The sequence below is a fragment of the Aegilops tauschii genome, chromosome 1 (genome assembly GCF_002575655.3).
Source record: "Aegilops tauschii subsp. strangulata cultivar AL8/78 chromosome 1, Aet v6.0, whole genome shotgun sequence".
NCBI lineage: Eukaryota > Viridiplantae > Streptophyta > Magnoliopsida > Poales > Poaceae > Aegilops > Aegilops tauschii.
In genome coordinates, this window is record NC_053035.3 from 193,208,354 (window position 1) to 193,229,396 (window position 21,043).

Consider the following 21,043-nt stretch of genomic DNA (forward strand, 5'->3'; position numbering starts at 1 on the left):
CTCTGCGCTTGTAGGCCCAACACGTGTCTACAAGAATAAAGTTGCGTAGTAGACATCAAGGACCCCCACACACAGCCACCTAATGTGGCGGTGACGGGGGGCAGAGGCTTGGATTTCCGCCAGCAGGTCTTGGAAGTTGGTGTTGCACCAACGACCACCGACCGTATCGCGAAAGCAGGCCCATAGGAATTGGGCCGAGACGCAAGATAAGAAGATGTGATTGGCATCCTCTACCATGCCACATAAGGGACATATCCCATCACCCGGGCCATTGTGTTTCAGGACCTCAACCCCAGAGGGTAAGCGGCCCCGGATCCACTGCCACAAGAAGATCCGGACATTCAACGGCGAGAGAATGTCCCAGATCAGGCTAAACGGCTCAGGGCCGGAGAAGGAGCAATGGCCGGATAAAGGGACTTCATGGAGAACCGTCCCGAAGGCTCCAGACGCCACGACACGGAGTCAGGCGCGCCATCTAGTTCCAAAGGCTGGAGGGCGATGGCCTAGAGGAGGGCGTCCCAGGCGGCTACCTCGAGAGGGCCGAAGGGGTGTCAGAAGGCGAGCCGCCCTAAGTCAATAAGGGCTGACTCGACGGAGACCCGAGGGTCAACCACAATGGAGAATAACTCCGGGAAACGGGCGGCTAGGGGGGAGTGCCCCAGCCACCGGTCAAATCAGAACAACATCGCGGACCCAGACCCCACCTCAATGGAGGTACCAATACAGAGAACATGAAGGAGCTGAATCATAGCCTGCAAAAACTGGGATCCACCGGAGCGTTGACAGAAGGCAAGAGGCTGTCCGCGGAGGTATTTATTGCGGATGATGGTAAGCCAAAGCCCCCTTCCCCATTGGCGATCCACCAAAGCCAGCGCGTCAGGAGAGCGATGTTCATCCGCCTGGAGGATAGGATCCCAAGGCCACCCTGGTCTTTGGGTTTGTAGATGTTGGGCCAGCTCACCATATGATATTTCTACTTATCCCCCTCGCCAGCCTAGAAGAACCGGGACTGGTATTTGGCAATCTCCTGATGAAGGGTCTCGTGGAGGCTATCGAAGCTCATGAGAAACCATAGGAGGCCGGGCAGCGAGGAGTTGATGAGAATCGCCCTGGTAGCTTTCAAAAGCCACCTGCCCCGCCACGGTTCCACCCGGTGCTGCATCCTAGTGACTGCAGGGCGGAGGTCGGCCACGGTCAGTCTAGAGTCGCTAATGGAGATCCCCAGGTAGGTGGTGGGGAAGGAACCCAGCCGACAGTTTAGACGGTCGGCAATAGCCTAGGCCTCCTCAGGGGGGTAGCCCAAAATCGTCACTTTGCTCTTATCAAAGTTGATCGTGAGCCCCGACATTTGTTGGAAGCAGAGGAGGAACTTTAGGTTGGCGATGTCGGAGGTGGAGCCCTCCACCATAATGATGGTGTCATCTGCGTACTGTAGGAGGGAGACCCCTCCCCCTCCCACCAGATGAGGGACTACGCCGTGGATATGGCCGACAGATTTGGCCTTATCAAGGATGGCGGCAAGGGCATCAACCATCATGTTGAACAAAAACAGGGAGAACAGGTCACCCTGACGTACTCCACATATGGTTGGGAAGTAGGTCCAATCTCGCCGTTGATGTTGATCGCGGTTCGGCCGCAGGTGACCAGTTGCATAACCCTGGTTACCCAGCGGTCATGGAAGCCCTTGTGAAGCAAAACTTCCCGAAGGAAGGACCAAAGGATAGTGTCGTAGGCTTTGTGGAAGTCAAGCTTCAGGAAAACTACCCGTTGGTGTTTGGAGCAAACTTTGTGAAGCACCTCATGGAACACCAGAACCCCATCCAAAATAAATCGGCCTTGGATGAAGGCGGATTTATTAGGATGGGTAATGGCGTCCGCGAGGAGGGTCACCCTATTGGCGTACCCCTTCGCCAAGATCCGGAATATCATGTTGATCATGGTGATAGGGCGGAACTGGCGGATGTCAAAGGCACCCGGAACTTTGGGGATGAGCATAATGATCCTGTAGTTCAGGCGGCCAAGGCCCATGGATTCCGTGAAGAATTCTTCAAACAGGGCCATGATCTCCGGCTTGATGGACTGCCAGAATGTTTTGAAGAACATCACCGGGAGTCCATCGAGTCCCAGTGCTGAGGCAGAGTTCATGCCCTTGATGGCTAAGTGAACCTCTTCCTCGGAGAACGGGGCTGTAAGGGCAGCGTTAGCCTCGGCCAAGACCAGTTGGCGGCCCGACCAAGTGTCGGGGGCCAGGGAAGTCCCACCCCTAGGAGAATAAGGCTTTTTAGAAGCCGTCTACATGAACCTGGATATCCGCTGGGCGGTGCAGAGAGGTGTCTCCGTCCCATAAACAGTGGATGGAGTTCCGCTGCTGCCGCCCATTGGCGATCACCTGGAAGTATGCCGTATTATCATCTCCGCGAAGGACCCACCGTTGGGTGCCGCGGAGCCTCCAGTATGCTTCTTCGTCAGTGTAGATGACCGATAGCTGGTCCTCAAGATCATATCGTAGCATCCACTCATCAGGGGAGATCCCGGAGGTGTCAGCACGGGAGTCAAGCGCCTGGATGGCAGACAAGAGGGCCTTCTTGCGCTCGCGAAGGTCCCGCCCGAGGTTAGCGCCCCAGACCTTCATAAACTGTCGGGCAAGCTTGGCGTAGAACTGCCACGTGTCCACCGCGGAGATGGAGCGGTGGGGGGAGGTCCTAGCCGCCGCCCACCTAGTCCGAACCGCCTCCACGAACTTGACCTAGTTGAGCCAGAAGACCTCAAAGCGGAATCGAGGTGGGGTGGGAGGCCGTTCATCAGCGGAAGAAAGGAGGAGGGGGACATGATCGGACCCAATTCGGGTGATCGCGTGAAGCGAGGCCAGGGGGCACCGGAGTTCCCATTTAGGGGAAACTAGGACGTGATCCAGAATGGAGCGTGTCGGGTCAGCCTGACGGTTAGTCCAGGTAAACCTAGCACCCATCCTATGTAGTTCGCGGAGGCCGAGCTCCGCGATGCAGTGATACGTCTCCAACGTATCTATAATTTTTTATTGTTCCATGCTATTATATTATCTGTTTTGGATGTTTTATATGCATTAATATGCTATTTTATATGCTTTTTGGGACTAACCTATTAACCTAGAGCCAAGTGCCAGTTTCTGTTTTTTCCTTGTTTTAGAGTTTCGCAGAAAAGGAATACCAAACGGAGTCCAAACAGAATAATTTTTTTGCCATGATTTTTCTTGGACCAGAAGACACCCAGGAGACTTGGAGTGCAAGTCAGAGGAGCCTCGAGGCAGCCACAAGGGTGGAGGGCGCGCCCAGGGGTGGAGCACGCCCCCTGACCCTGTGGGCCCCTCTTAGCTCCCCTCACCTAATTCTTCCTCCTATATATACTCTTATACCCCAAAAACATCTGGGGGAGCCACGAAACCACTTTTCCACCGCCACAACCTTCTGTACCCATGAGATCCCATCTTGGGGCCTTTTTCAGCATCCTGCCGGAGGGGGAATCGATCACGGAGGGCTTCTACATCAACACCATTGCCTCTCCGATGAAGCGTGAGTAGTTTACTTCAGACCTACGGGTCCATAGCTAGTAGCTAGATGGATTCTTCTCTCTCTTTGATTCTCAATACAAAGTTCTCCTCGATGTTCTTGGAGATCTATTCAATGTGTTTGCCGAGATCCGATGAATTGTGGATTTATGATTAGCTTATCTATGAATATTATTTGAATCTCCTCTGAATTCCTTTATGCATGATTTGATATCTTTGCAAGACTCTTCGAACTATCGATTTGGTATGGCCAACTAGATTGGTTTTTCTTGCAATGGGAGAAGTGCTTAGCTTTGGGTTCAATCTTGCGGTGTCCTTTCCCAGTGACAGTAGGGCCAGCAAGGCCCGTATTGTATTGTTGCCATCGAGGATAACAAGATGGGGTTTTCATCATATTGCTTGAGTTAATCCCGCTACATCATGTCATCTTGCTTAATGCGTTACTCTGTTCTTATGAACTTAATACTCTAGATGCAGGCAGGAGTCGGTTGATGTGTGGAGTAATAGTAGTAGATACAGGCAGGAGTCGGTCTACTTGACACGGATGTGATGCCTGTATTCATGATCATTGCCTTAGATGTCGTCATAACTTTGCGCTTTTCTATCAATTGCTCGGCAATAATTTGTTCACCCATCGTAATAATTTCTATCTTGAGAGAAGCCTCTAGTGAAAATTATGGCCCCCGGGTCTATTTTACATCATATTAGTTTACCGTCAACTTGCCAATTTCTGTCACCGTTCCCTTACTTTGCAATCTTTACTTTCCATTCCATAAACCAAAAATACCAAAAATATTACTTTACCATTTATCTATCTCTATCAGATCTCACTTTGCGAATAACCGTGAAGGGATTGACAACCCCTTTGTCACGTTGGTTGCAAGTTGGTGTTTGTTTGTGCAGGTATTCAGTGGCTTGTTGCATAGTCCCCTACTGGATTGATACCTTGGTTCTCAAAACTGAGGGAAATACTTACGCTACTTTGCTGCATCACCCTTTCCTCTTCAAGGGATAAACGAACGCAAGCTCAAGAGGTAGCAAGAAGGATTTCTGGCGCCGTTGCCGAGGAGATCTACACCAAGCCAAGACATACCAAGTACCCATCATAAACTCTCATCTATCGCATTACATTATTCACCATTCGCCTCTCGTTTTCCTCTCCCCCACTTCTAAAAAGATTTTTGAAAAGATTCGCCTTTTCTTCGGCTCTCTTCCGTTCATCTTCTTCGTTCACCTTTTCTGTGCTTACTTCGCTTCGATGGCTAGTCCTCCTATCCTTGTTAGCACTCCTGATAATGAGGGTCTCAACTTCAAACAAAAGGAAGGAGAGAATTTAAAAGAAGTTTGGTATAGAATTTGCAATGCTCAAAATAGATCTACTCAAAAGCAATCTACTTCCGTTCTTCTTCGCAATTTTTGTGTAGGCATTACTCCTCGGAATAGATATGTTCTAGATACCATTACTGGGGGAAATTTCTTGGGGAGCCATACTTTTGATTCTTATAATGCGATGATAGATTTGCTAGGCCCACCACCTCTTTTGGTTAATGGAACTGTTTTAACCTTGGAACATGTAATGCAAAGATTGAATATTATTGAAAATAAAATTGTTACAGTTGAGTTGATTGAAAAAAATTTGGATAAAAAGATTCATAATCAGATTACTCAATATGGACCTAAGGTATGAGTTACTCTAAAGAATCTTAGGGAAAAGGAACCCATAGTTAATGAAAAGATAGATCAAGATTCTACTAGAATTAGCAAACTAGAAGATATTATTACCAACTTGGGTTCCGCTTTTTCCTCCGTTAAAACTACTCCCAATCTTCCTCCTACTAAGATTGCCAAATTTACTTATGTTCCTAAAAATAAGGGTGAACCTTCTAGTAAGAACAATGAAGATCTCAAATCAATTAGTGTTCACCCCAATTTTCTCGACATTATTAAGGAACCTATTATCACGAATGAATTTCTTGATTTCTTGCCTAGGAGTTTGATCATTTATAAAACTAAAGAATCTCCTAAGAATCATGAGTGTGTGATTAAAGGATTTCATGCCAAAGATGATAATACTTATATCTATTCGTGTTTTTATGCCTAGCTAGGGGCGTTAAACAATAGCGCTTGTTGGGAGGCAACCCAATTTTATTTCTGTTCTTGCTTTCAGGTCCTATTTTGCTTTGAATAAATCATCTAGCCTTTGGTTAGATGTGTTTTTGTGTTTTAATTAGTGTTTGTGCCAAGTAAGACCTATGGGGTAACCTACGATGATAGTTAATTTGATTTTGCTCAAAAACAGAAAATTTTGCGCTCACAAAAACAATTCTCATTTTTAGCTGGAGAGCGCTTTTTAGTTGATTCTTTTTGCAGAAGATTAATAAACAAATTATCTAGGATTTACTATTTTCTCATGATTGTTGGAGTTACAAATGTATTCGAAATATTCAGATTGCTGCAGACTGTTCTGTTTTTGACAGATTCTATTTTTTGCGTGTCGTTTGCTTATTTTGATGCATCTATGGCTAGTATCGGGGGTATGAACCATGGAAAAGTTGGAATACAGTAGATATTACACCAATATAAATAAAGAATGAGTTCACAACAGTACCAAAAGTGGTGATTTATTTTCTTATACTAACGGAGCTTACGAGATTTTCTGCTTGAGTTTTGTGTTGTGAAGTTTTCAAGTTTTGGGTAAGGATTTAATGGACTATGGAATAAGGAGTGGCAAGATCCTAAGCTTGGGGATGCCCAAGGCACCCCAAGGTAATATTCAAGGATGTCAAAAATCCTAAGCTTGGGGATGCCCCGGGAAGGCATCCCCTCTTTCGTCTTCGTCTATCGGTAACTTTACTTGAGGCTATATTTTTATTAACCACATGATATGTGTTTTGCTTGGAGCATCTTGTATGATTTGAATATTTGATTTTTAGTCTGCCACAATCATCCTTGCTGTACACACCTTTTAAGAGAGACACACATGAATCATGATTTATTAGAATGCTCTATGTGCTTCACTTATATCTTTTGAGCTAGGCAAAATTTGCTCTAGTGCTTCACTTATATCTTTTTAGAGCATGGTGGTGGTTTTATTTTATAGAAATTGATGAACTCTCGTACTTCACTTATATTATTTTGAGAGTCTCTAAACAGCATGGTAATTTGCTTTGGTTATAAAATTAGTCCTAATATGATAGGCATCCAAGAGGGATATAATAAAAACTTTCATATAAAGTGCATTGAATACTACGAGACGTTTGATTCCTTATGATTGTTTTGAGATATGAAGATGGTAATATTAGAGTCATGCTAGTTGAGTAGTTGTGAATTTGAGAAATACTTGTGTTAAAATTTGTGAGTCCCGTGGCATGCACGTATGGTGAACCGTTATGTGATGAAGTCGGAGCATGATTTATTTTTTTGTTGTCTTCGTTATGAGTGGCGGTCGGGGACGAAAGATGGTATTTTCCTACCAATCTATCCCCCTAGGAGCATGCACGTAGTACTTTGTTTCGATTACTAATAGATTTTTTCAATAAGTATGTGAGTTCTCTATGACTAATGTTGAGTCCATGGATTATACGCACTCTCACCTTTCCGCCATTGCTAGCCTCTCTAGTACCGCGCAACTTTCGCCGGTACCATAAACCCACCACATATCCTTCCTCAAACCAGCCACCATACCTACCTATTATGGCATTTCCATAGCCATTCCGAGATATATTGCCATGCAACTTTCCACCATTCCGTTTATTATGACACGCTCCATCATTGTCATATTGCTTTGCATGATCATGTAGTTGACATCATATTTGTGGCAAAGCCACCGTTCATCATTTTTTTATACATGTCGCTCTTGATTCATTGCACATCCTGGTACACCGCCAGAGGCATTCACATAGAGTCATATTTTGTTCTAAGTATCAAGTTGTAATTCTTGAGTTGTAAGTAAATAAAAGTGTGATGATCTTCATTATTAGAGCATTGTCCCATGTGAGGAAAGGATGATGGAGACTATGATTCCCCCACAAGTTGGGATGAGACTCCGGATGAAAAATAAAAATAAAAATAAAAAAAGAGGCCAAAAAATGAGAGAAGGCCCAAATAAAAAAAAGAGAGAAAAGAGAGAATGGACAATGTTACTATCCTTTTTGCCACACTTGTGCTTCAAAGTAGCACCATGATCTTCATGATAGAGTCTCTTGTGATATCACTTTCATATACTAGTGGGAATTTTTCATTATAGAACTTTGCTTGTATATTCCAATGATGGGTGTCCTCAAAATTGCCCTAGGTCTTCGTGAGCAAGCAAGTTGGATGCATACCCACTTAGTTTCCTTTTGATCTTTCATAAACTTATAGCTCTAGTGCATCCGTTGCATGGCAATCCCTACTTACTCACATTGATATCTATTAACGGGCATCTCCATAGCCCGTTGATATGCCTAGTTGATATGAGACTATCTCCTTCTTTTTGTCTTCTCCACAACCACCGTCTATTCCACCTATAGTGCTATGTCCATGGCTCACGCTCATGTATTGCGTGAAATTTGAAAAAGTTTGAGAACATCAAAAGTATGAAACAATTGCTTGGCTTGTCATCGGGGTTGTGCATGATTTAAATATTTTTTGTGGTGAAGATGGAGCATAGCCAGACTATATGATTTTGTAGGGATAAGCTTTCTTTGGCCATGTTATTTTTAGAAGACATAATTATTTTGTTAGTATGCTTGAAGTATTATTGTTTTTATGTCAATATTAAACTTTTGTTTTGAATCTTACGGATCTGAACATTCATGCCACAATAAAGAGAATTGCATGGATAAATATGATAGGTAGCATTCCACATCAAAAATTCTGTTTTTATCATTCACCTACTCGAGGACGAGCAGGAATTAAGCTTGGGGATGCTTGATACGTCTCCAACATATCTATAATTTTTTATTGTTCCATGCTATTATATTATCTGTTTTGGATGTTTCATATGCATTAATATGCTATTTTATATGATTTTTGGGACTAACCTATTAACCTAGAGCCCAGTGCCAGTTTATGTTTTTTCCTTGTTTTAGAGTTTCGCAGAAAAGGAATACCAAACAGAATAAAACTTTTGCCATGATTTTTCTTGGACCAGAAGACACCCAAGAGATTTAGAGTGCAAGTCAGAGAAGTCTCGAGGTGGCCACATGGGTGGAGGGTGCGCCCAGGGGGGTGGCGTGTGCCCCCGACCTTGTGGGCCCCTCGTAGCTCCCCTGACCTAATTCTTCCTCCTATATATACTCTTATACCCCAAAAACATCTGGGGGAGCCGCGAAACCACTTTTCCACCGACGCAACCTTCTGTACCTGTGAGATCCCATTTTGGGGCCTTTTCCGGCATCCTGTCGGAGGGGGAATCAATCACGGAGGGCTTCTACATCAACACCATTGCCTCTCCGATGAAGCGTGAGTAGTTTACTTCAGACCTACGGGTCCATAGCTAGTAGCTAGATGGCTTCTTCTCTCTCTTTGATTCTCAATACAAAGTTCTCCTCGATGTTCTTGGAGATCTATTCGATGTAATACTCTTTTGCGGTGTGTTTGCTGAGATCCAATTAATTGTTGATTTATGATCAGCTTATCTACGAATATTATTTGTATCTCCTCTGAATTCTTTTATGCATGATTTCATATCTTTGCAAGTCTCTTTGAACTATCGATTTGGTTTGGCCAACTAGATTGGTTTTTCTTGCAATGGGAGAAGTACTTAGCTCTGGGTTCAATCTTGCGGTGTCCTTTCCCAGTGATAGTAGGGGAAGCAAGGCATGTATTGTATTGTTGCCATCAAGGATAACAAGATGGGGTTTTCATCATATTGCTTGAGTTAATCCCGCTACATCATGTCATCTTGCTTAATGCGCTACTCTGTTCTTATGAACTTAATACTCTAGATGCAGGCATGAGTCAGTCGATATGTGGAGTAATAGTAGTAGATGCAGGCAGGAGTCGGTCTACATGACACGGACGTGATGCCTGTATTCATGATCATTGCCTTAGATATCGTCATAACTCTACGCTTTTCTATCAATTGCTCGGCAATAATTTGTTCACCCACCGTAATAATTTCTATCTTGAGAGAAGCCTCTAGTGAAACCTATGGCCCCGGGTCTATTTTACATCATGTTAGTTTCCTGTCAACTTGCCAATTTCTGTCACCGTTCCCTTACTTTGCAATCTTTACTTTCCGTTCCATAAACCAAAAATACCAAAAATATTACTTTACCATTTATCTATCTCTATCAGATCCCACTTTGCGAATAACCATGATGGGATTGACAACCCCTTTGTCGCGTTGGTTGCAAGTTGGTGTTTGTTTGTGCAGGTATTCGGTGGCTTGTTGCGTAGTCTCCTACTGGATTGATACCTTGGTTCACAAAACTGAGGGAAATACTTACGCCACTTTGCTGCATCACCCTTTCCTCTTCAAGGGAAAATCCAACGCAAGCTCAAGAGGTAGCATGCAGTCATTAAACATCTGCATGCAGGGAAGGTTGACACGGTCATTATTCTTCTCGTTGGGAGATCGGATGAGGTTAAAGTCGCCGCCCACCACTACGGGCAAAGGTGAGGCAGAGACCTTCCTACGGAGCTCGTCGAGGAAGGACGGCGAGGGACGATGGTCGGTCGGACCGTAAACGATCACCACTTCCCATTTGAAGTTGAGAGCTCATTCGAAAATCTCCATACTAACGTAGAATTATCCCCTGTCCATGCTCCCCCTCGAAGGTGACATCTTTCACGCCTAAAAGGATGCCACCTGAGTGCCTAGTGGTCGCACTAGAAGGGAGCCAATGCCAGTCAAACTGGTGGGGGCTTAGGCCGTTAAGCTCGGGAAGGGAGAACTCTGTGCGCATTGTTTCCTGGATGGCTATGATGTCAATGTGTTCGTTGCGCATGTACTTGATTAATTGGCGGCGCCGACCATCATGGACGAAGCCGCGGATGTTCCAGAAGAGGGTCCGCATCATGAAGCCATCGGGGGGCTGCTTGACTCCAGGACACGAGAGGCACACTAAGCCCGAAGGGCAGCAGTGCATGAGCGGGTGCGGCCACAGATCTCCTCCTCAAGGGCTAGTGGAGCCATCGTACCAGGGGAGCACTACAAAAAAAGACACATCCGTGACATTTTGGGCCGAACGAATTTTTTTTCTGTCATACTTATGACACTTCTATGACGATAATTGTGACAAAACCCGATATCATCATAGATGTGGTGGGGTCCTACTTCTATGACAAAAAATCATGACAGAAAATGGGCTTTTTATCCTAGGCGGGCCGGAGACGCAGCTGCATGACATTCTTTGGGCCGTCCATGACGGAAAAAACCATGGTAGAAGCGAGGGCGAGGAAAATATCGGGGAGTTCCCGGTTACGGAGGGTGGTCGGGGGCCAAGCGATGCACGTTTCTCTCGTACGTACGCTTGTGTGTGCGAGGCATTGGGCTCTAACTGAACCCGAGCGAGGCGTTGGGCTCTAACTGAACCCGAGCGATTGCACTGCAAGCTAAGCGTTACTGAACCCGAGCGATCGATCAATCCCTTGCGGTTAACTGAACCCGAGTGATTCCTTCGCTACTACTACTAACTGAAGCCAATCGATGCTGCCTCTGGATGAACAGTGAGCGTTGTTGGGGGGTTTGGATGAACATTTCCCGGTGGGGGTTGGATGAACAGGACCCCGTGGTAGTAGAGTCCATTGTCGCTGGATGAACAGTACCCCGATCGATCAAGCCGGTGGATGAACAGGACCCCGTGGAGGGCTAGATGAATAGGACCCCGTGGAGGGCTGGTTGAACAGTAGTCGGTGGAGGGCTGGTTGAACAGTAGCCGGTGGAGGGCTGGATGAACAGTAGCCCGTGGAGGGGTGGTTGAACAGGACCCCCGTGGAGAGGGCTGGTTGTACAGTAGCCGATGGAGGAACGAGCGGTGGAGGCTGGATGAACAGGAGCCCGTGGATGAACAGTCGCAGGTGGAGGCCGGAGGAGGTTGACGGTGGATGAACAAGAGCCCGTGGAGGCAGTCGACGGTGGATGAACAGTAGCCCGTGGAGGCAATCGACGGTGGAGATGAACATTATTCCGTGGAGTCCCATTTTGTGGTACGCCACACCCCTTCCGATGAACAGAACCCCCGTTTCGACCGTAGCACTCCAACACAAGTCCGTTTCCTCCGTTTTTCGGTACGCCACACCCCTCGCGATCAACAGGACCCCATTTCGACCGTTTTGTGGTACGCCAGACTCCTCCCGATGAACAGGATCCCGTTTCGACCGTGGCCGGTTGAACACAAGGTCGTTTCCTCCGTTCTGCGTACGTCAGGCCTTGTTTCCATTGGCTGTTCCGTCCAAGCCGGTTGGCTCCCGATGAACAGCACGCGTTCCGTTGCCTCCCGATGAACACGACGCATTCTGTTGCCTCCCCATGAACACGACGACGACGCAGTTTCCCTGTTCCGACCCAGCCATGTACGCGAGCCCTGGCCGTACGTATGCGCGAGTAGGCGTTCGAGACCCCGCCCGTATGTACGTGCGTGGCCGTATTTACTTTCTTGTACCCTGGCCGCTGTATGAACGTGTACATGCTACGTGCGGCCTCTACTACGACACGTGTATGCCTCTACTACGAGACGTGCGCGCCTCTACTACGACACGTGCCCTTCCTTACACGGCCATGGTTCATCGCTGCAGCCTGCAGACAGACCGATCGACCAGTATGTATGTACATGTTTGCGACCAGAATGACAACGCTACGTACGCTTCGACCGCGTGGGTCCCGACTATCAGGCACTTCCTTGAGTGCGAAGATGTAGCTGGTGGGTCCCAGCAGTCAGGGGGGCGAATCATTTTTTTTGCCCGTAATATGTACGCACTTCCTTGCGTGTGAAGATGTAGCTACTGGGTCCCAGCAGTCGGGGGAGAAAACATTATTTTTCAGGGTAAAAAGGATGCAGTTGCATGCATGCGTCCATGGGCATGGTGCGTCCCCACTGTCAGCCTCTCACGTATAGTCATCTTTCGATGACTCTCGGTTGTTGACCACGTTGACCACACCTTGCCGAGCACACCAAGGCCGGTGGACGAGGGCGAGGCCCCAGACTGGAACGACCCGGAGATGGGGAAGATGCAGAAGTGGAGTCGCAGATGGAGAGGAGTGGGAAACTTGACTGGTTCGGGTGCGCGGCAGCACTGCCGCCCATGGGAGACAGGAGCAAGAACAGAGGTTGAAGAAGGAGCACGGCTGTTGGATTAACATCCAACGGTCCAGCTGCTAGAACCATTTGTTGATTAAGTTGACAAAGCCCTGCGTACACGTCTGCTTAGTAGGGCCACAAGTCAGCCACCAAATCTGCCGGGGCCCAGATGTCATCGGGAGGAATGGTTTTTTCGCATAACAAGGAGGCACTTCCTTCCGTGCGAAGATACAGCCGGTGGGTCCCAGCTGTCAGGGGCAGGAAACAACTTAATAAGGAGGAACTTTCCTTGCGTGCGACCATGGACCCTGTGGGTCCCAGCCGTCAGGCTCTCCACGTACAGTCCTCTTCCGATGACTCTCGTTTGTTGACCACGCTGCGCTGAGCGCAGCGAGGCAGTGAATGACGGCGAGGCCCCAGACTGGAACGACCCGGAGATGGGGAAGACGCGACAGTGGAGTCGCAGACGGAGAGGAGTAGGAAACTTGACTGGTTCGGTGCGGGGTGGGCCTACACTCGGCAGAGAATAACAGGAGGTGTGGAGTGGAGGGATGGCCTGGCCGTCGGCGGGGTAGCGTTTCGCTGAGGCGCGCAAAACAACGCCGCTGGATGCCGGAGGCTGGAGCAGGCGGTCCCGGCAGCGCTGGGGGAAGAAGACGAGAGATTGAAGAAGAATGCCGGCTGTTGGATGTAAATCCAACGCCTTGCTTAGGCTTCGACCTACTGGCCCACATTTCAGCTAGTCCATTTATTTTTTAGCCCATTTGGTGGGCTGGGTGAAACAATGATGTAGCATCTATGCAGCCCGTTTATATATATGGTACAATTTAAAGCCCATTTGCATTTTTCTCAAAATCCGTGGACTTGCTGGGCTGGGTGAAAATATCATGTTGGGCTGGACGGAGAAATGTTATAAAAACATAAACACATGATTGCACGTCTATTACTGCATTGGTCAGTAAAATCTTTGCAAGCTTATGTACGCAATCACTAGGAGTTAACTTGCCAAGTTATATATAAACAATTATTATTATTATTTTGTAAGAACTTTCAATTTATGAAATAAAATATCATTTTAATTTGATGAGTTAATAGGACGTGGGGTATTATTATTTTTTAGGCTAGACGTGGGACAGTTGAGTTGGTTCTAGGGAAAAGTACTGGGAGAAAACTCAGTTTACATCGAAAAAGAAAGTGGGAGAAAATTCAGATATAGGATTAATGAAAACAAAAAATAAAGGAAGTGGGAAGGTCTATAAAATGGTTGGACGAACGACAGGTTTAATGGAACCTTATGTTGTTTCTATTATATATATGTAATAAAATAAGATATAAATATAGGTCCAGTTTTGCATTCTTATAGAAAACATAGGTTCGGTTTTGCATTCTTATAGAAAAATAGAACTGAGCTGTGCGTCGTCTTGAAAAAACAAACATAACTTGGGCTGCTGATGTTATAGACAAGCTAGTTTGGGAGGCCCAGAGGCCGCTTGATACCTGCTGGATCCAAAAAAATGTTGAAACATGTCGTGGGCTGCCCATGTGAAACGAGAAAACCTAGGCCATGGACCTGGTGGGCCCGGGACTGTCAGCCTCTCGACGAACAGTTGTCTCCCGATTCCTCTTGTTTTGCTGACCATGTTGGGAACGACAGACGGCGGCGCCGCGGCGAGAGCACCAAGGCGGAGGACGACGTCGAGACCTCAGACCGAACGAACCAGAGCGGGGGAAGACGCAGGCGGAGGGGAGTATGAGGGTTGACTTGTTCGGGTGTAGGGTGGGCCGGTGGAGCTGCCGCCGCCGGACAATGTGTGGGAGTAGAGGGATGGCCTGGCCAATGCCATAGGCTATGATGGCCAGCCGCTTTATAGGAAGAGGACGAAAGATTGAACAAAATAAAGAAATACAAATGGATAGGTGGTTGGTCCCATATGTGTGTGTACGAGACCTGCTGGGTCCACCTGAGAAGGGGAATATGTTGGGAGGAAGGAGATTCAAATCACGGCAGCCGAGTGAACTAGTTTTTTTATATGGACTAGTGACTAGTTACATACATAAGCAAATAGCCACTAAAAAAAGCAAACAGGTTAATGGGTTCTTAAAAGAAATATTTCGGACAAAACAGATAATTACGACACATAGGCTAATGCATGAAACACTCAGATGATAAAGGTGCTTATAAACAGATAAAGTACAACATCTAGACCTTCCTGGCACGCTTGATCATGACGCTACGGTTGTCCGTGTACTCGTCGGTTACGGGAAGCAGACACGCCCTCATGTCCAAGATCCACCTATACATGTCGTAACATGCGTATGCGTCCTTGGCCGCTTAGGTTATGTAGGCTAGATTCAGAGGTACCTCCCACGTGTTCAGGTCCTTTGGTATCGTTGTCTTCTTTCATGTTGGCGTATCAGGGGTCGATGATGGTCTCGGCGAGGTCAACCACGGAGTCCTTCTCCTGCCCGTTGCTGATGATCTTGTATTGCTTCTGGATGCCGACAAGATTGTTGCACCAGATGGCCGAATCGTTGCGTTCTTCATTCTCTCCACCGTAGCGAAGGTGCAGTCGGTGCTGCCGATGAAACTGGCGAATGCTCTAGAACCTCTGATGGCCCTACAGCAGTGGTAGACGAGAACCTCGTCCCACACACATACCTGGGCGACGGCGAACCGCTGGTCTCTGTCAGGAGACGAATGGATGGGCACAAGGTCTAGTCCTGCGACCTTGCGCTTTCTCGTCCTGTAGGTACTGCTTGAACTCGGCAAGGCAGAGCTTCACCGAGTCCAGATCGTTGGTGTACATCATATTCAACTTGGTGCAGCCATAGGACTGAACGACAAACTCAAAGGGGAACTCCTTGCTGAAGTCCATATCCAGCAGGCTCACCCCTTCGGATCGCCATTGGAGTCTCTTCAAGTGAACGAGTGGGTAGGCGGCGGTAGCAATTCGTTTTCCAGCTCTTGGGGAACTGATTCAACAGTAAACTGAGTGTGTACAGGCGACAACAGTTACTACCCCTCCCTCGCCCGCTGCACGCCCGGCAGAAGATGCACCCTCGGCGCATTCAAACGCCTCCATTAAGAAACCTATTCCGGCCACACGTCTGTTCACGAGCGGGTCTGTATTGGTACTGTAATAACAAGAGTTAGTGGTCACTTTACTTAAATTTAATTAGCTTTTAATAGAAATTTATACTTAAAACAAGCAATTCATTGGCTCATTCTATCAGTGCCACGGGATCAACATGCACAACAATTAGAATTATTATTCTCAAGACGCACACGATCATCACATTTGTCGCACTTTCACACAGATAATACTACCAATTTTGAACTATTTGTTATGGTTGTTGTCATCTGCATCATCATGTCGTGTTTCCCAGCTTGCAAGATTCAGAACCAACAAATAAGATCCAAATAATAAGTACAACAAAGATGCCTACACATCTCATTGATTCCCAGCTTGCAAGATTCAGAACCAACAAATGAGATTCAAATAATAAGTACAACAAAGATGCCTACACATCTCATTGATTCCTAGCTTGCAAGATTTAGAACCAACCCATTAGAGGCTTTTGATAAAGTGAATATCAGGATTAAATCCATCTAAGCTAGCTGTGTCATACAACCCAAGAACTTGGCGAATGCTCTTGACAGTCACAACATCCGTAGTTGAGTATTCCTGTTTGCACAACATAGATAAGAAGAGCATGATTACTATAATAGTGGCACTCCTTGAATTCAACCTGACGCTCCACTCGGATGAGGCCTGCCTGGAGTTCCATGATTCAATTCATGCACCTTTTTCTGCAGTTCACCTGAAATGAAGCAAAGATTGCATCATTCAGCTAGCAAGAAGTACTTGGTCTCGTGAGCTGGCAGGTTCTTCTTTAGTAGTTGCACTAAAATTGAGGAACATTAAGGTTGGCTGTCCGGCTCATGTAAGGTGCAACTATAATTTGCTTATATTTTTGTGTAATTCCACTAAAATAAAGTGCCATTGTGGTGGCAGTGACGACTCATCTTGCAAAGGCTAATAAAATGTTGCACGAGATTAACAGCAGAATTTGACGGAGATTTTGGAAACTCCAATCACCATTTTGTGCAGTTCCACCAAAATTGAGAGATGTTGCCCACACGACATTTTAGTTGAACTGCACAAGACACTCATTCCAAAAAAAAGTGTTTTGTGCAGTTCACCATAAGGTCACAATAGCAACAAGGTGAAATGGATATCACTATCGGCACAAAAAGATAGAAAGTAAACATTTGCTGGTCAATAAGAATATACAAAACATACACGAAATTAAAAGAAGCATCTTAATTATATTCATGGCAATCACGCAAGGGTAGTAGAAATTTTAAAACATCAGCAATGCTTCATGTTACCGGAAGTATTACGATCAAGAATGACATTCGTCAAATATGGGATTAGTTTAATGGTGGCATTGCTTGTTCACCAGATATAGTAAATCAACAGCAACTAAAGAGTTGGTTTAAGGGCATGGGACCGTGGGGACACCAGGATACTCAGCAGCGTAAAGGAGCAACTTACTTATCATACTGGGGAAAATAGTAGGAGTACCATTTGTAACACAGTTTAATTGCATCATATCACTGGAGGTATTAGATTAACAATAACACTGGTTAGACATGTCCTTAAGGTAACAGTGTGATCGCTTCATTTTACATGCGCCCTTACATTAACAACAACAAAAGGTTGGAATAAGGAGATGCGACAGTGGACGCATCAGCATAATGTACCTACAAGGAGGCATAAAGTGGTGATGTCGAGTTTGTTCATGATCTGTGATGGCAGCAAATCTAATCTCGGAGACCTTTTACTATGTGAGGGCAGCAAATCTAATCCTGAAGACCTTTTACTATGTTAGGGCAGCAAATCTAATCCTCAAGACCTTTTACTATGTGAGGGCAGCAAATCTAATCCTGGAGACCTTTTACTATGTGAGGGCAGCAATTCTAATCCTGGAGACCTTTTACTATGTGAGGGCAACAAATCTAATCCTGGACATACTCTGTTGACTTGTCCACCAGCCGCCACTTTCTATCCTTTTTTCAACCAATAATAGATCTGTTCCTTATCCAGTTTGTACTGCATTTTCCCATTATTTCCCTTTTCAACCAAGAGACCGGTTGGGTATCCGGTCTCTACTACTTTCACCATATTATTTCCTCTTTGAATCAAGTCATAGATTCATGCTACAACTTTCCCCCCTTTCTTCGTTGTTTGAACCAAGTCCTAGATTCGAATGCATGAAGTAGCTTTGCCTGTAATAATACTAAAACTTTAGGTGGCTTTGGAAGAGCTAATGGGAGTAGAAAAAGATGCACATGCAGACACGTGGGGAGCTGGGGCAGTAGAGCAAGGCCGCTTTCGAAGAACTTATACCTGAGGGTCGTCGCGATGTCGGCGGCGGAAGGTCGGATCTGCGCAATATGGTAGGGAGGAAGAAGGGTCGGAGGACGTCCCGAGTAGGCGCTGTGTCGGAGAGAACGGCACGGGCAGAGGATCGGGCCCCTCCAGCAGCTGTGGGTTTCCTCCCTCGCCGGTGATGACCGCGTGAACGATGCACCTAGTCCTCTACACACACCAGCCGAAGGGATCCGGCCGGATCTGTGACCAGCGGTGAGCAGAGAGAAAATGTCTCTACCGCTGTCTTGTTTAGATCTGGAGAGGATGAGAGAATGAAGAGAGCAACCCTAGTAAAGCAAGCGCTCAGGCCCCTGTGTACATATATAGTGGAGTGATTATCTTTTTCTCTCCACAACAAGCGTTTTAATTTGTGTACGTGGCAGTAAAGAAAAGAAACTCTCTATTTAAGGTGACTAACTGTACGACTCCTACTTACTACTACTCTATACCCCTATATAGTGTGTGAATAACTTTGAAAGTTGGTCGTTGGATGAAGCCAATCCGACGGTACAAAGATGGCAAATCCGAGCACTACTGGCCGTTGGATATCATCTACATTCCACCAAATTCTGCCACGTGTAGAATCTAGAAGACTCCATCGTTGAACTTAAGCATAATGCACAAACCTCAAAACACAAGCACTTCTACTTTGTTCTAGAATCTTCCATATCTTAATTGCCCAAACTTTTTTTTCAAAATGAATTGTCACTATTTGTTTTTACTTTATGCTTTACAATGCACAATTCCATGAATCTTAAAATAGATTTTTTATAAAACCAATTGATTTTGAACTAGATGAACTATAAGAATTAAATGAACATCTACATCATGCATATATGACTCAAAGCTTACATGCTATAGTGTGTTATTTATTCATAATTTGGTTACCAAATCTCATGCGTGCAATGCACGTGTACCTTACTAGTAGTAGTAGTATTGTTCACTTGTGCTCCCCGGCCTTCCATTCATTGAACAATCCCACGGGTGAATAAACATACAGTACTAGTATTTATATAGAACGAACAACCTCAAACTATTTTTGTGTAGTTAAAAGTTGAGGGCGGGGCTTTTCCCAGGCAGTACGCGCGGTAGTTTTCGCGTAGGCGGTTTGACAGATAGGCGAGGAGGGTGAGGGAGTAGCAGATTCAACTTACTTACTGCTGGAAAGGTCGGGTTGTGTGATTTGACGGCACGTTACTGCTTGAAAGACTTGTGATATGACTACTCACTATAGTCATGAATTACTAGTGGTACGACCGGGGTGATGCCCCCCTTCCGTTCCGCACTCTAATCTGGTGCATGACACGTCGACCCAGATGCTGGCTCTCCCACATGTCGGCGAAGTACGTAGTAGTAATAAGGAGCTATGCGGTACATACTAGTTGTATTACTACTCATGTCGGAGGAGTGCGAACGACGGCAGCCCAATGAACCAGCAGTAGAAAACAATGTGCTGATATGGCCATAAAAAACAATGTGCTACGGTCCAGACTGTAGCGTGTACAGTACTACTCCTCTTTGTTTGGATCCCTGAGTTAGAGCTAGTTTGGGTTGAAATAGCCTCAAATTATCCAAGCAGGAGGGGTTAGTTTGAGCTAGTTTGCTCTAACCCAGCTAAAAAAACTAGCCCGATGGAGAGGTTCTAATTGGGTTAGTTCTCCTCGGGCCCACTAAAAGAGAACTAAAAAAATCTCCCCTGCCCGCACCAGATCGCTCCCTCCGCCCCCCTCGCACGACTCCTCTCTATTTCCCATCGGGCCGCCTGCCCAAGCGCCGCTCGGCCGCTCGCCCTCTCTCTCCTCCGGCCGCCCTCTCCCTCCGGCCTCCGCCGCCCTCCTCCGGCCGCCCTCTCCCTCCCGCCTTCGAAGCTCGCCCCGCTCCCCCTTCACCGGTTGTTTTTCTCCCTCTGTCGTGCGCGTCAGTGGCGCATCTACCAGGGAGGTCAAGCGCTAATTCTGATTTGGAAAAGTAGATCTTGATTAAACTTGGTATAGATTTGTGGTGCACGCATGGAATTGTTTGATGATGCTTGAGGAGGTAATAAATCTTTCTAGAGGCCCAAAGATTCAGTTCACCTTTCTAGGTATTTTAGTTTCAGGCTTGCATTATTTCTAGAGGCCCAAAGAATCAGTTCTCCTTTCTAGGTATTTCAGTTCCAGGCTTGCATTATTTCTAGAGGCCCAAAGATTCAGTTAACCTTTCTAGGTATTTCGGTTTCAGGCTTGCATTACTTCTAGAGGCCCAAAGATTAAGTTCACCTTTCTAGGTATTTCAGTTTCAGGCTTGCATTATTTCTAGAGGCCTAAAGATTCGGTTCGCAGTCGTCGGCAAGTGGCCCTGCTACCCATGCCAGTGTCGACCTCAACTCGCAAGCGCCAGCATCGGAGGGCCCCCCGCGGCTTGGGCTCTACAGAGCCTTCCTCCAGAGCAAAGATGACGAGCTCCTCCCTGGGTGCGTGAGGGGCTCCGGGCCCCCTCCCTATCGTGAATTTGTTCCGTGATGAGTTAGCTCATGCTTTGTTTCATGGAGTGTATTTTTTTGTGAAGCTTGATTGAGGACTTGTATGTTTAAGTGGGATATCTCATTTGTATGGTCAAAGTAAAATTTATCATGTTTTGCATGCTTGATTTCTAAAGATGGTTCGTTTATGTCAATTGTGAGCGGGAGGAGGCCACACAAGATCCGGCCACACCAAATCCGGCAGGAAATAGGGTCCAAAGTAGTCAAATGATTGAGAAAGAACATTTATTATCAATCTAACCCTGCCATCCATACACCTCTTTGGTTTAGAGTTAGTTCAGGGTTAGAATCTAACTCTAACCGAGTTAGAGTT